A 17,609-nucleotide genomic window follows, 5' to 3' on the forward strand; every position below is an offset into this window, starting at 1 on the left:
TTATATTGAAATTGTATTTAATCTGATTAGAAATTTCGGGATAAAAATATTTCAGATCCTATCAAAATGTGGGAAATTGTATTGAATTATGTTTTGAATGTTTGGTTGAAATTATTAATCGTTGTCCTAGCTAGAAAATGGGTTGTACTTTTAACAAACTGTAAATGGGCTGTAGTAAATTCCATTAGATTCAAAAATGGGCTGTACATTCTTACAAATCTCAAATGGGCTATAAGTTCTCTGCCACACACTTGTGGGCCTACTAAGTTGACGCATCCCCTAAAAAAATTTGACACGTATGCAAGGCTTTATCAACTTATAGTCAACACACGGTTCTAGCAACAGTGGCCGTTGGATGTCCATCCAACGAATGTCGTGCTTCTTCTTTAATCTCGGATATTCTAGCTTCACCCGCCCAAAAAATGATTCCTCCGCCTGACATCTGGGGCGCACCGTTTCGGAGGCTGACCTATGGGCCTACTAAGTTGACGCGTATCGAGGGCTTTGTCAACTTAGTCAATATAAACGATTCTAACTACTGTGACCGTACGATGTCCATCCAACGGCCGTCATGCTTCTTCAACCGCTGGTCTTCTTGCTCCAGCCTCCCAAAGCAGCGCGGGTCGTGCCGCCTACTACTGCCTCCCGTGGCCGGCTATGCTGCCGCGGAGGCCTCACAACCCCCTACTACTCCCACCGCTGGCCAGGCCCTGCGGCGACGGCATCCTCACACCATAGCCAAACCAGTGAACCATCGTACTCCATTCCGCATGGGCATCCACTGTCGCGTCTTCCCCGGCTCCGCGACGTCCCCTTCCCAGGCCTCGCCGTCGTCCACTGCCTTGGTGCTCTCGGCGCGGCGTAGTCAATGTGGTCAATGACCGACTTCTATTGGAAGAGTACTGTACGTCGAGAGGCTGACAGCTGAGTCCACGGCCGCAGCAAGGAAGTGCCTCCTTATTACGCGGAAAATAATTATTCCTCCACCTGACAGCAGGGACCCACCGGACAAGCCACTGTATTTCATGAAAAAAAACATTTCCCCCTGACTGTTGGGACCCACCAGCTACATCTTCGCACGCAAGGTAGTGCCTGACAGTCGGGACCCACCTGGTCGAAGCATACGTAGCGTTGTCATTCTGGTCGCGAACGTGTATGGTCGATGTAGAGGCGTGCATGTGTGGTAGTAGAGGCGTGCACGTAGCATGTACACGTACGTACAGCGGACAGGGTGCAAGAAAGTAAATACGGCCACGTACGTACAGACGGGCGGGGTCTCGAACGCCTACTCGTGCATACGTACGGCCAGGGCTCGTGTACATGGTTGTGGTTGGGTCGGAATGGAGAAACTGCGTCGTTGTCGTGTTCATGGGAAGGCAACGAAATGCACCGTGTTCATCGGGAGGCAAGGAACATGTGTTGTTCATCAAAAGCCAACCGGCTTGGACAAAACAGCCGATGGAAACGAGGCCTGGCGTACCGCAGAACGAAGGAAACGGCCTTGTGTTCGACCGGCCATGTATGTGTACATACGGGAGGGGTCTCGAACACCTACTCGCGCATACGTACGGCCAGGGCTCGTGTACATGGCTGGGTCGAAACGGAGAAACAGTGTCGTCGTCGTGTTCATGTGGAGGCAACGGAATGCGTCATGTTCATGGGGAGGCAACGGAATGCGTCGTGTTCATGGGGAGGCAACGGAATGCGTCGTGTTCATCGGGAGGGCTTGGACGGAACAGGCGATGGAAACGAGGCCTGGCGTACCGCGGAACGGAGGAAACGGCCTTGTGTTCGACCGGCCACATTCGAAACGGGATCATGTTCATCGGGAGGGGTCTGGCGTACCGCAAAACGGAGGAAACAGACCTCCTACGGTCGAAACGGGGTCCTGTTGATCGGGAGGGGTGTGGCGTACCGCAAAACGGGGGAAATGGACTTGTGTTGGAGCGCTACGGTCGAAATGGAGGTCCTGTTCATTAGGAGGGGTGTGGCGTACCGCAAAACGGACTCCACAGGATACTGTTCATCTCCACCGTCGACCTCCTCCAGCCTCCACGGGCTACTGTTTATCCACCGTCGACCTCCTCCAGCCTCCACCTACGACTATTCATCCACGGGCTCCTGTTCATCCAGCCTCCACCGGCTACTGTTCAACCAGCCCTCTCCATGGGGTCCTGTTCAACCACCCCTTCATGGTCTATTGTTCATCTAGCCCTCCACTAGCTACTGTTCAACCAGCCCTCCATCGGCTACTGTTCAACCAGCCCTCCACGGGGTCCTGTTCATCCAGCCCTTCACGGGGTCCTGTTCATCCACCGGCTCGATCGATCGGGGTACTGTTCATCCAGCGGCAACAGCCTCTACTATCACGGGTTCATGTTCATCCAACCCCCACCGGGAACTGTTCATCCAAATCCCCCCCCAACAACGCTCACTGTTCATCCAGAGGCAGCATCGATCGGCTTCAGTTAGCAGCAGTAGCGAAGGAATCGCTCGATCGGGTTCAGTTAAAAGCCATCGATCGATCGCTCGGGTTCAGTAACGCGTAGTATGCAGTGCAATCGCTCGGGTTCAGTTAGAGCCCAACGCCTCGCACACACACGCGTACGTACGAGAGAAACGCACGTCGCTCGGCCCTCGACCACCCACCGTAACAGGGAACTCCCCCGATATTTTCCTCGCCCTCGCTTCTACCACGGTTTTCTCCGTCATGGATGGCCCAAAGAATGTCATGCAGGTACGTCTCCGGCCTGCCCAGGACGAAAATCCCATTTTCTGTGATGATTTTTGTCATAGAAGTAGGAGCCCACCACATCTATGATGATACCGGGTTTTGTCACAATTATCATCATAGAAGTGTCATAAGTATGACAGAAAAAAATTTGTTCGGCCCAAAATGTCACGGATGTCTTTTTTGTAGTGAGGCGTAGTCGGTTGGCAATGACCTTGACTGCCAACTTATATAGAACCGGGCAGAGTGATATTGGACGATATTGTGAGATACTCTGGGGGTGACGTACCTTAGGGATCAGTGTAATTGACGTGTCGTTGATCCCCACTGGTAGTTCACCTCCGTTGAGAAAAGCCAACACCGCTGGAGTTACTTCATCTTGTAGCAACTTCCAATGACGCTGGAAAAAACCTGCCGTGAAACCGTCCACCCCGGCGCCTTGGAAGGCGCCATTTGAAATAATGCTCGGTGGACTTCAAGTGGCTCGTATGGTTTACATAACAGTTCATTCATCTCCGGTGTGTCCAGGTTTGGAACATGCGATAATAACGCTTTAGTGTCTCCAGCACCTTGCGTCATATAGTGTCTGGTAGAATGCTTGGATTTCTGCCTTATCTTCCTCTTCATTTGCACAGGTAGAGCCATCCTCTCTTTTGAGACCAACTATCCAGTTGGTGCGTTTTCCTCGTCTAGCTTGTGCTTGAAAATATGTCGTGTTCCGGTCACCGTCACGGAGCCACGGAACTCGGGACCGCTGCCTCAACTAGACTTCTTTGAGCCTAAGGGCTTCTATGAGTTTCTTCATGATGCTTATCTCCTCGTTTGATGGGCCTCGCCCCACTGAGTGTTGACGTAGCTTGTCAAGTCATTTCTGAAGGTTACGAACAGTTCTTGTCAGGATGCCAAATTCGCGGGCTCCCCAGGGTTCAAGCTGATGTTGTAGAGCCCCCAATGAGTCCATGATGCCCTGCAGTCCAGGATTGTGGGTCTGCTCCCGCCAGGTTTGTGCTATTAAAGTCTCATAATCCTGATGCGACTGCCAAACATTTTCATAACGGAACTGCTTGGCTCCAATCGGCCTCTGTGAGAATGCGTGGTTTCTGAACTCAATAATGACAAAACAATGATCGGACTCCACCGCACACACATGCCGAACCCGCGTATGATCATACCTCTGCCTAAACTCATCGTTGGTAAAGGCCCTATCAATCCTTGCTTTAACATTTGCGTCTCTAGGCTGACGATTGTCCCAGGTGTAAGCAACACCCGACCGCCCCAAATCTTGGAGCACGCACTCACTGGTGACTTCCCGAAAATCTCTCATATGCCTCTCAGGGCGCGCTGATCGGCTAAAGTGCTCGTCTTGATACAAAGTTTCGTTGAAGTCGCCTATGCACATCCATGTTGCATGAGGAATGGCATGTAGGGTTCTTAGAAAACGTCAGCTGTGATGACGGTCTGCTGCTCTCGGCGCTCCGTAAAACCCCGTTAACCTCCATGCATTTGAGCTCGGTAAGCCATCCCGGACCAAAACATCAATGTGGCTCTTACTGTAAGATTTAAGTTCCACATCCACTTCTTTAGACCAAAACAGCCATATACCTCCGCTAAGACCGTCAATGTCCACTGCAAAGTTGCCTACAAACCCTAGAGTATGCCGCAAATCCTCCACTCGATTACCTCTGATCTTTGTCTCCATAACAAAAACCAGCTCGGGCCCTTCTTTCTTCACCACATTGCGAAGCTCTCGAACTTCCTCGGGGTTCGCAAGCCCCCGACAGTTCCGGCTCAAACAGCTCATCACGACTGGCAGGGCTGACTAGCAGCACCTACCGAGTTCTTTGACGTCGTTGGCGTATCTCTTTTCTTTTTTGGCGCACATTCTTCTTCTGCGCCCTCAATGTTGTCCTCTCGACTTGCTGGCGCAGGATCACGCTGGATTAAGGCATTGGTGTGGGTTTCAACATGTTCTTCTATTGTCAGCAAGGGCATAATCACCTTTCTGTACACCTGATTCGGAGGGCCACCTTTCCTCTTATTCCTGCCATTAGTATTCTTCTTCTTAGGCGAGGTGACCTCCGGGTTGCCATCTCGCGTAGAGCTGGATTCAGGAACTTCATTCTTTCCTCCTCCTGATTTTGCATTAGTCTGACTCGCCCCCGAGTTCCCATTTGAAGATGTCCTCTTTTTGTCTTCCGGTGCACGGAGACTAGTTTTGAAGGGGAGGTCGCCGTTCTCATCTCTAGTCCCCGACATCGGACAAAGCAGATCCGAGTGACCCAAGCAGCCACATGAAAAACAGAAGTTCGGGACGTTTTCATATTGTATGTCATACCAATCACGGCCGCCTCTAGCCGCTGAATCTATGAGGATCCACCTTCGCAAAGGTTTCCTGACATCAATTGTGACTCGTGTCCTCAAAAATCCTCCCATTGGATCAAATTGCACTCATTGAGCATTCTTATCAATTTGTTTTGCCACTGACAGCCCCCGTTTTTTGTTCCGAAGATTGAAGGGCAAGTTAGGAACCCTGGACCACAACTACAGCCTATCGAATTGTAATTCAGAAGGCTTCATGCAATCGGAGAACTCGGATAGGATGACTGCGTGCTTACTGATATGCCATGGGCTGCCAACCCACACGCGATCGCGATCACGCTTAGTGGTGAATTCCGCCACAAAAATATTTTCCCCCGCCGGCCTAAAGGTCGGGCCTTTAGGGTTCCCCCAAGCAGGACGAAGAGCATTGCAGATTGTTTGGATGTGGAACTTGTGTCGATGTAGAACTTTCCCTGTCAATGACCACATCGTCGGTTCATCATTGTCGACATCGCCGATCACTAGCGGTGTGGCTTCCTCTTCCATCAGATCCATCTTGCCCATCGCCTCCTCCAGCCATGCCCTTGCCGTCCGTGGCGAGAGGGCGCCTGCCTTCTCCTTGCCAGCGTCGGACGAGTCCATCCCAGCGCTGCCCCTGACACGCCCCGCCGATCGAGATCGGTCGTGCGCCGCTTTTTCCCCTCGAAACCCTAATCGCCTGTCAGGAGGTTCCTCGTGGCCCATCTCTTGTACATCATATATACGTGCCTTTGCACATGACTAATACATGGTACAATTCCCACAACATACAAGAGGTGCCAAACTCAGGGGCCACTGTTGGGTGGCCTTCTTGATGAACTGGCTATTTCATGTCTGATGCGAGTTCCTCGAGTCAAGCACCTAATGGCATAATCTTCGTTTAGGTTGTAAAAGATGAAGCCGACTTTTATACGGGAATTATTATTACTCACTGCGGAAGAAATTTGGCATGGTAGAGGAATGGGTTCATGTCTTCAAAAGGGGTCGTGATCAGAACGTATCTTGGCATGCCTTTGATCTAGTGCATCAACTCTTGAAGTCGCTTCCTCCAGTTCCACCAAAGTATTCGGAAGCCGTGGGATTTGGTTGCGCGGTTCTTAGTGACTGCTATTTGTACTTTCATGGCAAAGACTCAATAAGAAGATCTACGAGACATGTTATATTTTACAATACTCAGACAAACAAGTGGCACCCTGCCCCAGATATGCTACAAAAGCGATATTTCTATAAGGATATGATTCTCACGGCCAGATTGTGAGCGAGGTCTATCTGCTGACATCAAACATGTGATCAACCACTTGTAATGAACTGGTTGCAGGCTTATGGATTCTGATCATTTCTTTTAACGGTCGTTTTTGTTTAGTGGATTGTCGGGACACCTGTAAGCTACAGTAATAGTTTATGATGCAAACACACAGACACGGGATTGTGGACAAGATTCATGGACTATACACGCCATCTGAGCACCTCATGGTCTTTTGAAGCCGTGGCTGCTTTGGTCTCACTGGATGGAAAGCCCTGTGTTATCCGTAATAACATGAGCATTACCCTTGTTGATGTCTATGACCCACCAACGCTTATTGAGATTGATAGTACCTGCATGTGGGAGACTTTTGCCCGGGAGGGCCAGCACAGGTCTTTTATGGCAAACTTGTGGTAAAAAATTGCAAATCATCATTTAAAGATTAGAATTGTATAATTTTTGTTTTGCAACCCTTCGCCGAATCTAGATTTGGTCCCTCTTTTTTGCGGGGCTAGATTTGGTCCCTCAACTCCGAAATCGGAAACTTGCACCCCAATTACTGAAACCGGACAAAGTTCATCCTTGGACTCGGTTTTGACTGTTTTTGGTGCCGACACACCCCCGTTTTGGCCGTGTTGGCTCAAATTCGCATACTTATGAAAATTCGTGAACTTCTTAAAAATGTACCTAATTTTTCAAACCCATGTGCTTTTCCTAGTTCTTGTAACTTTCTAAAATTCATGTACTTTTTCAAATTCACGTATGTGTTTTCAAATCCATGAACTTTTTTGAAATTCGTGTACTTTTTCCAAGTTCGCTTTTTTTTCAAATGCACACGTGTTTTTTAAATCTTCATGAATTTATAAAAATTACATGAACTTGAAAACAGTACACACACTTGAAAAAATACGGGAATTTGAAAAAAATACATGAGCTTGAAAAAAAGCGTGAACATCAAAAAATAAATGGATTTGGAAAAAATGTATGTGAATTTCAAAAAAGTTCATGGATTTGGAAAGTGCATGGATTTGAAAAAAATATGCGACCTCGGAAAAAGTACGCGGATTTGAAAAAATGGACGAACTTGAAAAAGATATGTAGATCTCAAAAAAGTTCATGATTTTTAAAAAATATACGTACTTGAAGAAAGTACGCATTTCAAAGAAGTCCATGGATTTAAAAAAATACGTGATTTTGAGTTAGTATGGTCAAATCCAGGGTGAGTTGGCACCAAATACAGTCAAAATCGAGACCATGGATGAACCTTGTCCGGTTTCAGTGGTTAGGGGCGCAAGTTATCCGGTTTCAAAGTTGAGTGACCAAATGTAGATTCGGCCAATAGTTGGGGAATGAAAAGTATACTTTTCTCTTTAAAGGCCCATATTTTTCAATGCCAAGTGCTCCAAGTTTGAATATGTGTGTTTATCAAGTGGAAACATGTTCAAATGTATTTATTTTTTGGTGATAAAGATACTTAGTTTTTTATGAAATGAATAGAAATTGAACATATGACATTGAGCTACTAACTTATTTTTTTATTAAATAAAAAACATATGAGATTGGAAATTAAATGAATAGACATTAAACAAATAAAATTGAGCTACTGAAATAATTTCAGAAAATAGAAAAACAAAAACATATGAGATTGAGCCACTGAAAAAGAAATCACTAAATCAAATAAAATATCACGATTTCATTTCCAAGTGCTTCGAGTTTGAATATTTGTGTTCGTCAACTAGAAGCATGTTTGTATTTGTTTTGTTTTGCGGGGAAGATAGTCAGATTTTTCAATAAACATATAGATTGAGCCACTGAATTTTTGTATTAAATGAAAAAACATATGAGATTGGCAATTAAATGAATAGAAAATTAAAATATATGAGATTGAGCCACTGAAATAATTTTCATTACATAAATAAAATATGACGGTTTCATTGTCAAGTGCTTCGAGTTTGTATATTTGTATTTGTCAACTAGAAGCATGTTCGTATTTGTTTTGTTTTGCAGGGAAGATAGTCAGATTTTTCAATAAACATATAGATTGAGCCACTGAATTTTTTTATTAAATGAAAAAACATATGATATTGGCAATTAAATGAATAGAAAATTAAAATATATGAGATTGAGCCACTGAAATAATTTTCATTACATAAATAAAATATGATGGTTTCATTGCCAAGTGCTCCAAGTTTGAATCTGTGTGTCTGTGATTTTTTATTAAATGAAAAAACATATGAGATTGGCAATTAAATGAATAGAAAATTAAAATATATGAGATTGAGCCACTGAAATAATTTTCATTACATAAACAAAAAAAATTGTTTCATTGCCAACAATGCCAAGTGCTCCAAGTTTGAATCTGTGATTTTTCTTTAAATGGATAGAAATTAAATCATATTGATTATATAAGCCACTGAAATAATTTTCATATTAAAAAAATGGTGGTTTGTTATGGAAAAACATATAGATTGAGCCACTGAATTTTTTTATTAAATAAAAAAACATATGATATTGGCAATTAAATGAATAGAAAATTAAAATATATGAGATTGAGCCACTGAAATAATTTTCATTACATAAATAAAATATGATGGTTTCATTGCCAAGTGCTCCAAGTTTGAATCTGTGTGTCTGTGATTTTTTATTAAATGAAAAAACATATGAGATTGGCAATTAAATGAATAGAAAATTAAAATATATGAGATTGAGCCACTGAAATAATTTTCATTACATAAACAAAAAAAATTGTTTCATTGCCAACAATGCCAAGTGCTCCAAGTTTGAATCTGTGATTTTTCTTTAAATGGATAGAAATTAAATCATATTGATTATATAAGCCACTGAAATAATTTTCATATTAAAAAATGGTGGTTTGTTATGGAAGGGCTTTGAGCCAGAGCGGGCCCAGCAGCGGCCTGTTATCCTTCCACCGTTAGGAGCGGACAGTGAGCGCTGCTCCGTGAGACCAGCCTAACGCGGCCACTTCAGGGACAGAGAGGCCGTAGCTTTCGCAACAGCCCCCAGCCCACTACCAACTTGGAATGGGCAGGCCAGCAATATTACAACACAAGCCCAGGCCCAATGGCAATTAAATGAATAGAAAATTAAAATATATGAGATTGAGCCACTGAAATAATTTTCATTACATAAATAAAATATGATGGTTTCATTGCCAAGTGCTCCAAGTTTGAATCTGTGTGTCTGTGATTTTTTATTAAATGAAAAAACATATGAGATTGGCAATTAAATGAATAGAAAATTAAAATATATGAGATTGAGCCACTGAAATAATTTTCATTACATAAACAAAAAAAATTGTTTCATTGCCAACAAATGCCAAGTGCTCCAAGTTTGAATCTGTGATTTTTCTTTAAATGGATAGAAATTAAATCATATTGATTATATAAGCCACTGAAATAATTTTCATATTAAAAAAATGGTGGTTTGTTATGGAAAAACATATAGATTGAGCCACTGAATTTTTTTATTAAATAAAAAAACATATGATATTGGCAATTAAATGAATAGAAAATTAAAATATATGAGATTGAGCCACTGAAATAATTTTCATTACATAAATAAAATATGATGGTTTCATTGCCAAGTGCTCCAAGTTTGAATCTGTGTGTCTGTGATTTTTTATTAAATGAAAAAACATATGAGATTGGCAATTAAATGAATAGAAAATTAAAATATATGAGATTGAGCCACTGAAATAATTTTCATTACATAAACAAAAAAAATTGTTTCATTGCCAACAATGCCAAGTGCTCCAAGTTTGAATCTGTGATTTTTCTTTAAATGGATAGAAATTAAATCATATTGATTATATAAGCCACTGAAATAATTTTCATATTAAAAAAATGGTGGTTTGTTATGGAAGGGCTTTGAGCCAGAGCGGGCCCAGCAGCGGCCTGTTATCCTTCCACCGTTAGGAGCGGACAGTGAGCGCTGCTCCGTGAGACCAGCCTAACGCGGCCACTTCAGGGACAGAGAGGCCGTAGCTTTCGCAACAGCCCCCAGCCCACTACCAACTTGGAATGGGCAGGCCAGCAATATTACAACACAAGCCCAGGCCCAATGGCAATTAAATGAATAGAAAATTAAAATATATGAGATTGAGCCACTGAAATAATTTTCATTACATAAATAAAATATGATGGTTTCATTGCCAAGTGCTCCAAGTTTGAATCTGTGTGTCTGTGATTTTTTATTAAATGAAAAAACATATGAGATTGGCAATTAAATGAATAGAAAATTAAAATATATGAGATTGAGCCACTGAAATAATTTTCATTACATAAATAAAATATGATGGTTTCATTGCCAAGTGCTCCAAGTTTGAATCTGTGTGTCTGTGATTTTTTATTAAATGAAAAAACATATGAGATTGGCAATTAAATGAATAGAAAATTAAAATATATGAGATTGAGCCACTGAAATAATTTTCATTACATAAACAAAAAAAATTGTTTCATTGCCAACAAATGCCAAGTGCTCCAAGTTTGAATCTGTGATTTTTCTTTAAATGGATAGAAATTAAATCATATTGATTATATAAGCCACTGAAATAATTTTCATATTAAAAAAATGGTGGTTTGTTATGGAAGGGCTTTGAGCCAGAGCGGGCCCAGCAGCGGCCTGTTATCCTTCCACCGTTAGGAGCGGACAGTGAGCGCTGCTCCGTGAGACCAGCCTAACGCGGCCACTTCAGAGACAGAGAGGCCGTAGCTTTCGCAACAGCCCCCAGCCCACTACCAACTTGGAATGGGCAGGCCAGCAATATTACAACACAAGCCCAGGGCCCAAAGCCCACCCCAAACATCCACACCACCTTAATGCTCCCACATGGGTGACGAGCTCTCGTGACTGAGCTCGGCGAAAATGATCGTTCAGCCCGGTATTTAAGCTGGTGCTTGTGCTTGTAGACTAGCGAGGTGGGACTAAAAAGGGTGGAATGGACGGTGGAGCGACTACACAGTGAGTGCAAAACTGGTGCTCTGCAGCCAAACACTGGGCGGCCTCGTATGCTCCAGAATGCGTCGGCCCACTTCCAGCAGGCCTCTGCAACCAGCTTCCTGTTAAAGTTTAATTTTACCCAATTTGTTTTTTAATCAAATTTACCCAATTTGTGAAATGTGACAAATAAACATGGACCTTCAGCCAAGTAGTATATTCGTTTACCTACACAAATTTTCTGCTAAACCTAATTTTGTGATGCCCCGGCCCCAGCGATGAACTTTGCATGATTTACGTAAAAAAAACTTTGCATGATTTACGTAAAGATATGGGTCACTCAGGGCACATGCGCGATGCATCCATCGATTAGCTGGCTCGGCGCAGTTTTTAGCGAGGAAAATACATATCGTGTGCAACGCTGCTATACACACGACACTCCACGCACGATTTGTGCACGATGGTTCACATCCAGCCATCGAATCAAGGAACCAAGTGCATCACATCCATCAGATGGTCAATCGTTCATGTATCGTGCATGGTGGATCGGCTGTGAAGTAGTTTCGTATCGTGTGACTCCTGCATCGTATGGACCATATACGTGTACAGAACATAGTGGGTCTCGTTTTCTTGATGGCTTGATGCTTTCTGATTCGTCATCTTCTTTGTACCTTAACAGAGGAACATCTTGGGTTACTTGCTGCTTGCGTACGTTGCATATTGCATTTCCCTAAGGAGGTGTTTAGATTGGAGACTGGTAACGTGAATGGTAAAGGAATTAGATAACGCTGGTAACAGGGATGTACTGGAAAAACTCTGTTTTGTTTGGTTCACGCCTGTAAAGGAATCGAGTTACGGTGTCTGCTTCGAGGTCGTCGTGGCCAGTGGCCGGTGGCTGAAAAGGAGAGCAGACAAGGGATGGGAAGGAGAGCAGGCAACAAAGGAGGACGGAGGAGCGAGGACAGGAGGAGGAGGGACGGAGCCTGTACCTTGCAGTCCGGCGACGAGGTGGAGCTGGGGCGGCAGGGAACAGGGCGGCGACCAGGGGCGGCGGCGATGGCTACCAAGCGGCGGTGCGCGCTAGACGAGGAGGATCGAGGGAGATGGAGAGGGGGCTGGAAGGGGATCTAGAAGGCGCCGGCGCCAGCGCCGGAGTCGAAGGGGAGGCGGCGGCGCAGGTCAAGGACGAGCGAATCATGGGAGGAGAGGTGCGGTATCGCCAGCATTTACGGAGGGGAGTGGGTGATATCGATCTAAAACTGACTTGCAATTGTTTACGGAGGCATCCAATTACGTCGTGCGCATACCAAACACTTGTAACATTTTTCGTTTACCCCGCAAACAGGTAACGGAGGTTTCTCACTGAAACAAACACCTCCTAAAATTTATCCAAATCCAAAAGATTCGGGAGTACTATGTGTGAACTGTAGAGCTAATCAACTCGTGCCATGCTGCCACTTGTGTTAAGGAAAAAAAAGTGTGCCACTTGGTCATCGCTCTCGTGTCCTCCCTATGTCCTATGAAGGCTGGATGTACGTTTTGTTTTGTTTGCGATCAAATCAGAGAGCTTTATTCCATGAAAGTATTCTCTGGACAATCAGCCAGCAAGCTGGTTACCAGGAAAGATGGAGTTTTGTCGAGCCAACACTCGGTCATATTCAGGGTACAAGCACGCTTTGCACATAGATGTGCCGGTAAGTTAGCCGACCGGTTTACATGCTGAATCTCAAAAACAAAAAGATTATAAACTAGCTCTCCTATTTCTTCTAAGATGGGAGCCACAATTGAGCGAGAATTGTGGCGAGTGTTCCAGAGTGACACCAACTCCACGCAGCCCACCTCCATGATCACATGTGAGTAACCTCGAAGTGTCGCAAAAGGAGCTCCTTCTTGTAGCGATAAAGCTTCGACGATCAGTGGGTCTAAGATACCCACGTATGGCTTGCTCCAGGCTCCCAACAGTGCTGACGAGGAGCATGCTACACCGCTCGCACCGCCTTTTCTATCAGCAAAATTTAGAGCCCCATCAGTAGTGATCTTGATGACTCCTGGTTCCGGTGGCCTCCAGCCATGCCCCGACAGAACCGTAGAGAGGTTCCGTGGGAGTTCAAGGAGCGCGAGTGCCCCCTTGGTAGTTCTGAGAGCCGTAGTCGGGTCTCTTCCTTTCCATTCTTGATACGATTGCGAGAGTGCCATATTGTCCACATAATGGTGATTATTTTTGGTCGATCTTCCTCTGCAAAATGTGTATCACATAGAATATCGCAAGCCCAAGAATCCGGGTGTAAACGAGGCAGTCTGAAGCCGAACCAAGCATAAGCTTCCTCCCAGAAGCGTTGTGCATGAGAGCATAAAATCAGAGCGTGCATGAGGTCTTCCTCCTTTGCTAAGCAAACATTGCATCGATCCACAACTGCAATGTGACGGTGTTTGAGAGTGCACTCATCTGGAAGGATCCCTCTCAGTACTCTCCACCAGAACACGCATACTTTTGGGATAACTTTGAGTATCCGCAGAGCATTCCACATCTATTTTTCATCTCCTGAGGTGCCGGTAGTCGTTCCTTCTTCTAGAGCTTGACGCTCGTTTTGGTATGCCAATTTAATAGTGTGGTTGCCTGATCTTTCAAAGGCCCAAGCATATGAATCATCACCCCCCACGCCTAATGGGTATATTGAGAATGTCACCAGTGTCTGGTGTGATGAATGTTGAGCGCACAAGATCTTGCCGCCACAACCAATTATCGACATCAATCAAGTCTGAAACCAACTAAACATTGGTGTTTAGCGGCTTCACCATAGGGGATAAAGAGATAGTTCCGGGAATCCATTTATCTGTCCAGACGTTGATGGAAGTCATGTCTCCCACTCTTTTTATTAAACCTGCTTCCAACGCTTCCCTGCCCACAATGATCGCTTTCCAAGTAGGAGCTGCTGATTTGGGAACGGTTGCATGCATGAAATCTGTGTCAGGGAAGTAACGTCCCTTCAAAACTCTTGCACATAGAGAATCCGGGTTAGTTAAGAACCTCCATCCGTGCTTCCCAAATAGTGCAAGATTGAATTGATGGGGTTCACGAAAACCCATGCCTCCCTTGCACTTGGGTGTCGCAAATTTTTTCCAAGAAACCCAGTGCATAGCATTCTTGTCAAGAGAACTGCTCCAGAAATACTTTGCCATGGGAGAAGTCATACTCTTACAAACCTTCTTAGTGAGCAGAAAAGTACTCATCGAGGGAATTGTCTGAACCATTGACTTTAGTAGTGTTTCACGTCCCTTCACATGCCAGTAGCTTCTCATACCATCCCTGCATTTTACCACGGGCCCTCTCCCCGATGTGATCAAAAGTCCCACTCGAAATACGTCCAACAGTGGTGGGGAGGCCCAAGTAGCGCTCGTTAAACGCCTCCACTGTGATGTTTACGATGGCTTTCAGCTGTTGCCTCAACTGAGCTGGTGTATTTGAACTGAAGTAAATTGAACTCTTTTCACGGTTGACACACTGCCCCGAGGCTTCTCCATAAATTCGAAGAATCTCATTCAGTCTTACAGCACTTTGGTTGGTTGCACCAATGAAGATCAAGCTACTATCATCTGCAAATAAAAGATGTGTGACCCAAGGTAGCCTGTAGCTGACTCTAATATCTCTGTCAATATATCCACCATCATGGTACTTGAGGAGAGAGAAGAAACCTTCAGCACATATTAAGAATAGATACGGCGAAACCGGATCCCCTTGTCTGAATCCACGGGGGGGGGGGAGTAAAATAGGGTAGCGGTTCTCCGTTGACAGAACAGAAAACTGTATTGAAGATACACATTTCATGATCAGTCGGACAAAGACCATGTTGAAACCTAGACGTATTAAAATGGCCTCCAGAAAATGCCATTCAACTCTGTCGTAGGCCTTCATCATGTCTAGCTTGACAACACAAGTATAATTTTTCCCTTTCTTCATTGTATGCACACTTTCGTATGCCACTAAGACATTGTCAGTAATCAAGCGTCCGGGAACAAAAGCACTTTGCTCTTCACTGATAATCAAAACTGATCTCAACCGATTAGTAATGCATTTGGCGGCAATTTTATACAAAACCGGACAGAGAACTATAGGTCTATATTGAGAAATTGACTGGGGTGTCATACCTTCGGGATCAAAGTGATGGAAGTATCGTTTAGACCTGATGGTAGCCCACCTCGGTTCAAAAAATCTAGCACTGGTCGGGTAACATCATTACAAACTAAACTCCAATGTCGTTGGTAGAAGCCGGCAGTAAAGCCATCTACTCCTGAAGCTTTAGAAGGAGCCATCTGAAAGAGAGTCGAGCGCACTTCCGCCACAGTATATGGCTTTGTAAGATGTACATTCATGTCCAAAGATACCTTGGCTGGCACATGATTAAGAAGTTCGGTTGCATCAGAGAATCCCTAGGATTCGTATAAGTTTTGATAGAAACGTTGAACCTCACTCTTATCCTCGGCTTCACTAGCACAAATTGTACCATCTTGCCGATGCAGCCCTCGGATTCTGTTCATTCCCTTCCATTGCGCCGCCTGTGCTTGGAAGTAAGATGTGTTGCGGTCACCTTCACGTAGCCACGGCACTCGCAAACATTGCCGCAGCCAAATCTCCTCCTGGTGAAGGGCTTCCCATAGTTGACAGACAATAGCTCGTTCTTCCTCCGTCGGTCCTGATACGTCTTCGTCGTATCTACTTTTTCAAACACTTTTGCCCTTGTTTTGGACTCTAACTAGCATGATTTGAATGGAACTAACCCGGACTAACGCTATTTTCAGCAGAATTGCCATGGTGTTATTTTTGTGCAAAATAAAAGTTCTCGGAATGACCTGAAAATTAACGGAGATTATTTTTGGAATGTATAAAAAATATTGGCGAAAAGATCCACGTCAGGGGGCCCACACCCTGTCCACGAGGGTGGGGGCGCGCCCCCTGCCTCGTGGGGCCCCTGACGCTCCACCGACCTCAACTCCAACTCCATATATTCACTTTCGGGGAGAAAAAATCAGATAGAAGGATTCATCGCATTTTACGATACAGAGCCGCCGCCAAGCCCTAAACTCTCTCGGGAGGGCTGATCTGGAGTCCGTTCGGGGCTCTGGAGAGGGGAATCCGTCGCCATCGTCATCATCAACCTTCCTCCATAACCAATTTCATGATGCTCACCGCCGTGCGTGAGTAATTCCATCATAGGCTTGCTGAACGGTGATGGGTTAGATGAGATTTATCATGTAATCGAGTTATCCTATATACCTAAAAGATTCATCCCCACAACTTGATTTATCTCAACATGCAGCCCATCCACATCATCACACATGCCACATCAGCGATCTTATTGCCTTTTCCAACAGTAACAGCCATGCATGCGCCCCCACAGCAAAAATGTGACAACTTTTTAATTAAAAAACCTGCTACATCATTCAAATAAAAAACCAACAAATCGTGGATATACATAGCCATCCTTGACACCGAAGTGACCCGGCGTTTCCTCTTCGTAATAAAGGAGGCAACTTAACTACACAAGGAGCCTAGAACCTGATGATGCATCTTCAGTCTTCCCACTATTCTCTTCTAATTAGTCGAGTTGCGGGCTTTGCGGCCACGAAATTGAGCTTCGCGCAAGCGACCTTGACGCTTCGATGGGGCTGGATGCCGCGCCATCGTGCCGCACCTGGACGGAACCGTCAGACGCCTATAGTGCATCGTTCGCACCCGCATGGGCTTTGCTTGGCCGGCCACCTCCGACCATCCATCCGCGCTGCCCTCCACACCCCAGTCCGCGTTGTCTCGGCACCAGCAACGAACCGCCGCTTGCCCGCGGCGCATCGTGGCACCCGCATGGGCTTCGCTTGGCCGACCACGTCTGGCCATCCGTACGGACTTCACCTGGCCGCGCTTCTCTCCATACCCCGGTCCGCGTCCTTCAGGCACCAGCAAGAACTCTTGCCGCTGCGCCGTGATGGAGCCCCTCTGCCCTCCTGTCTTTGCTCCGGCATGGAGCGTGGTGAGTCGGTAGGTGTGGCGTGTGATGGAAGAGGAAGAAGAGAGATGTTTGCAGTAAGGATATCTCATTTCTCTTTTGTTGTCTCAACATTAGAACCCGAAGTTTGTGGCATTTCATTGCAATGGGCAAGATGTGATGAAGCCATGTACCTAGGGTAGGGGCACGGGCCTGTCCAAAGAGCCCTACCCTGGGGCATCCCTAGGAGAAGTCACCTTTCAATCGACTTGAAGGTATCCCACTCGACGGGTTCAAGACAGTCGACCAAGAAGCCATCACTCAACCATGAAGCCAACCACTC

The 17,609-nt window shown here is 45.3% G+C and overlaps 1 non-coding gene and 3 pseudogenes across 1 annotated transcript; 1 reads left to right on the forward strand and 3 right to left on the reverse strand.

Moving 5' to 3' along the window:
* The first annotated feature begins 4,132 nt into the window (after nucleotides 1-4,132).
* Nucleotides 4,133-6,749, forward strand: LOC125507028 (F-box/kelch-repeat protein At1g55270 pseudogene; annotated as a pseudogene).
* A 2,469-nt stretch (nucleotides 6,750-9,218) lies between these two features.
* On the reverse strand, nucleotides 9,219-9,416 carry LOC147971413 (signal recognition particle RNA; annotated as a pseudogene).
* Nucleotides 9,417-10,217: 801 nt separating this feature from the next.
* LOC147971414 (signal recognition particle RNA) lies at nucleotides 10,218-10,415 on the reverse strand (annotated as a pseudogene).
* A 503-nt stretch (nucleotides 10,416-10,918) lies between these two features.
* Nucleotides 10,919-11,212, reverse strand: LOC147971415 (signal recognition particle RNA). The gene has a single exon (XR_015605309.1).
* Nucleotides 11,213-17,609: the final 6,397 nt, after the last annotated feature.

Source organism: Triticum urartu, chromosome 5A, assembly GCF_056163025.1.
Source record: "Triticum urartu cultivar PI428250 chromosome 5A, HENAU_Tu73, whole genome shotgun sequence".
Taxonomy (NCBI): Eukaryota; Viridiplantae; Streptophyta; class Magnoliopsida; order Poales; family Poaceae; genus Triticum; species Triticum urartu.